Source organism: Olea europaea, chromosome 18, assembly GCF_002742605.1.
Source record: "Olea europaea var. sylvestris chromosome 18, O_europaea_v1, whole genome shotgun sequence".
In the NCBI taxonomy this organism is placed as follows: domain Eukaryota; kingdom Viridiplantae; phylum Streptophyta; class Magnoliopsida; order Lamiales; family Oleaceae; genus Olea; species Olea europaea.
Window position 1 is genome coordinate 20,671,505 of NC_036254.1, and position 4,020 is coordinate 20,675,524.

General features: G+C 31.9%; 1 pseudogene; it reads right to left on the reverse strand.

Moving 5' to 3' along the window:
• Positions 1–409: 409 nt before the first annotated feature.
• On the reverse strand, positions 410–2,398 carry LOC111367743 (annotated as a pseudogene).
• Between the last annotated feature and the right edge of the window lie 1,622 nt (positions 2,399–4,020).

Sequence of the window (4,020 nt, forward strand, 5' to 3'; positions counted from 1 at the left end):
TTTTGAGTATTTGCACTTTAGTCCCCGAGCTTTGGATCTCTTACAACTTAGCCCTTTTTCTCCAATTTTGTCAACTTTTGCTTATTTTCCTCAATTTGTTGTACCGTCATTGAACTTCACCTATTCAACACCAAATGCGATAATTTAGACCACCATTCATCCAAGAAGCAACTAAATATCATCATTTTAAAGCCTTGTATAAGTATATAAAATACACTTTATCACCCAACAAAAGACAAGTCAAGTATCTCGAATTGACCATTTAATACCCCTAAGGCTAGACCAACCAAACCTTTTCCATCCTTAATTCCTATAGATAAAAAAAACTCTATATATTTATGTAGAGAACTACAAAAGTTTTAATTATAATATTACTCTTCTTAGTAAATTTTATGGTTTTTATTGATAATTATGCAATGCAGCAAGCATTAGGATTTTCATCTTAAAAAAGCTGGGAGAGGGAATTGTTTCAATAACATAAAAAGGCTGATAATAATGCATGAGTTTATACATCGACTGTTCATCACTAAAATTCATTTCTCCTTCTTTAACGAGATCCTCTTTGTTTTTCTCAATTTTTCTTCCTTTTTTATGTCTTGTTTGGCTCCTTCATCTGGCTTTTCTTCTTCTTTTTTCGCCTCAGGCTTTGGTTCTTCAGTTTCAGGCTGTGGTACAATTTTGGCTTGCTTTCTAGTGCTTTTGTAGACATAATCAACGAGCTCATTTGCGTCCATAGTACCTGTAACCTTAACTTTCCCGGAAGTAAATTCTGTCTCAGCTGTTTGCACTCCTATAATTAATCCATCAAAATCATTGTAAATCGTGTTTGAATGTACATCCACAAATTACAAGGGTGAATTGCATGTAGTCTAATCATATTGTTGATTGAATTGTTCGATTGTGTATTTTTATGTTTATTTCGAGTTAGGAGGTACATTGGATACTTCAATTATGCATTAGGTCTTTCATATATTCTAAAACGTATAAAAATGGACAAAATTAAAATTAAGTTTTAGGGTGTGCTAAGCCTCTGTTTGGTATAACTTACATAGTTGATTCAAATTTAAATTAAAGTCAACAATTAATTTTAATTATACATTTTATAGAAACTCGCAGTTAACTTTTCAACTATACGTTTTATAAACTTCTATAAAAATCAACTAAAAATCTGATTTTGAACTTGATATGGACTTTTTAGTATGTCAAATATTTTGGATTTGGACACAAATTGTACCCTATGCTAAAGTCCCATTTTGCCCTTGAAGTGTTCGTACTCGTATATAAAGGATCCATTTTTGGTGCATATGCGTGGCGTATGAACTTCGTATCTCTTTTCAGCATTATAGTTAAACCACTGTAAGCCCCTGTTTGGTGTGGCTTTTCTGGACAAATCTATCAGAGTTCGATAAATTTGTTAGCAATTTGGTCATCATAATATTAATCACCCACTATTTGAACATTTGAGTGGGACGAGTAGTGTAAATATTTATTTCCTTCAAGTTGTCAATTTTACCTTTCACATCAAAAGTTGAAGGATGAAATGGACATTTCACATATCAGATGCCAAGTTTTTGTCTATTTTATTAATTTTCTATATTTTGTGTCTTTTGAAGGTAGTAGGAATAACAATTTGTTACCTTTCAATTTGAGTATCTTTCTCGTAAGTTGCCGGGCACAGGCCAAGTAATGCATCTTGACACTCAGCTCCGAGACAGAAAAATTAAGCGCGTTAGGACTAGAAATAAAATAAATTTCAGAGTTCAAAGTTAAAATCTTGTCTGTTATATTCGACCTGTGAGGCAACAATTTCCGGCAAAGTTTTGTTCTCAGACTCCCGAGGTGGATATAAAACTTCGATTCTTCTCTTCGTTTTCATAATGATTTTGTCATAGACAGCTTGAGCATCCACAATTCCTGTTATGGTTACTTGATTTTTCTCCATGTTAATCACAACTCCCTCAACTCCTGTCAAGATCAACCAATCACTACAATTACGAAAAAAACAAGAAAGATAATTGTGCAACATAACTTGTAGATGACGTGGTTTAATATGATATCAAGACAAACAGATCGACTCCAGTCATCTCTCATTCATGAAAATTGAGATTTTTGTTTGTGTTAGGCCAAGATAGTGAAATTCATCGTACCTCTAATCTTAAGAATGGACCTCTCTTATCTTCTTTGCACAACCCACACAATTCCAAAAAAAAAAGGGGAGGGAAGCGTGGCTTATGTTCTTTCTTCTCCTCCATTTTCTCTTCTTTCTTTTTCTCTGGTTTAGCTTCTTCCTGCTAAAAACAGTATATGCATTAAAATCACATTTATAACTATAAGTTTCATTTAAATTAACAGCATTTGGAAGCAATGATCCACTAACCTGTTGTACTTCTTCACCCATTATGGCTAGAAAATTTCACTTCTTTCATAATGACAAATAAGTAGAAATTCTAACCAAAACATGAGTAAAAGAGGGAGTGGATACCTAACTAATACTGGAGATTCTCAGAGGAAAATGATAGAAGATTTACAGATAGGGAAAGTGTAAGTGTTATGTCCTAGATCCAATCAACTTAGGTTGTAAATACTTTTACTATGTTTAATGCATCAATTTTTGGTAAGATCTATTATTTATTTAAATTAATATTCTGATGAATAATGTTAAATAATAGAGTCCAAAAATTCAAGTTTTAATAATTTGTTAATCACAAGGAGTTGTAATTGTGATATATAAATTACATATGATTGGATCTTAAATAATCTATGGCCGTAAGTAATAACGAGATATGTATATCATTATTACGGATAAACCATCGCATATGACATTTTTTACTTGTAAAGTAAGTAGTTGATCTCACAAGTTAAAAATGTGGTGATACTTAATGAACAAGTAGATGTTTTGTTATAAAACAAAACATTAAAGACCCACAAAGAGATTTCACATGAATTACTATCTGAATGTCAGTGGTTAATCTCTAACATTCGGTAGTGAAATTGGTCATTTGACTTGAGGTCGTCATAGTGCCTTGTATGAGAACAATCATGCTTTGACGGTATTGGACATTGCTCTGTCAAGGACCGCTAATAGGACATCGTTCGGGTATGTCAAGAATCACATGAAGATTGTGAATGACCAATAAATGATTCATCATTCTTAGATAGTAAGATATTATGATCTACATTTCATTCAATTAAGTCGATAACGAAATCCCTGACCAAGGTATACCCAGAAATCGAAAATGAGTTTTCGACTTATATAGACTTAATAGTGGAATGAAATATATGATCGATGGTCGAGATTGACATATTTTCATATCTCGTAATTGATCGGACCATATTGATGAAAGGATTATAGTTTTATGGTAAACAAACGAGTTTGATTTTATCATACCACATGATATTTTTCGTTACATGTATTGTCCTGAAACATTGCTAAATGTCAATCTGGGACAGCGAGTGTAAATTTGTGATAAATTAAAAGTGTGCTTTAATTTATCAATTCTGATTGGATCAAAATAAAATTTTTTGTCATTAGGTATCGTGATCGGGAACCTGATGGGTTGCACATAAAAAGATAATTGGAAGATTGTAATTTGTCAATTAATTAATTTAACAAGCATTGGATAAATTAATTAATTAAGTTGTGTATTTATAGGCCGAATTAATTAATTGAATTAATTAATTCGCGGACCGAATTTAATTAAATGTGTTAATTAAATATTAGATCGAGTCAGACAAAGCCCGTTTTGGCTTATATAAATACATGGTTAGGGTTTACAATTTATAGAGATTATCATAATTCTTGCTAGTACAAGAGGAGAAAATTCTGGTGGCTACAATCTGTTTTCTGTATGAAATTTCATTGGAGGCTGGACAATTGGACAGTTGTGGGTGGCAGATCAAAGTTGCTGGAACAAGAGAAAAGCAAATGAATTTATAGATCTCAAAAAGGTATAACTTTTATCACAATTCTTATTTAAATACAAAGATGATTTCGAATGGGAATTGAAATTTGTTTTTAAT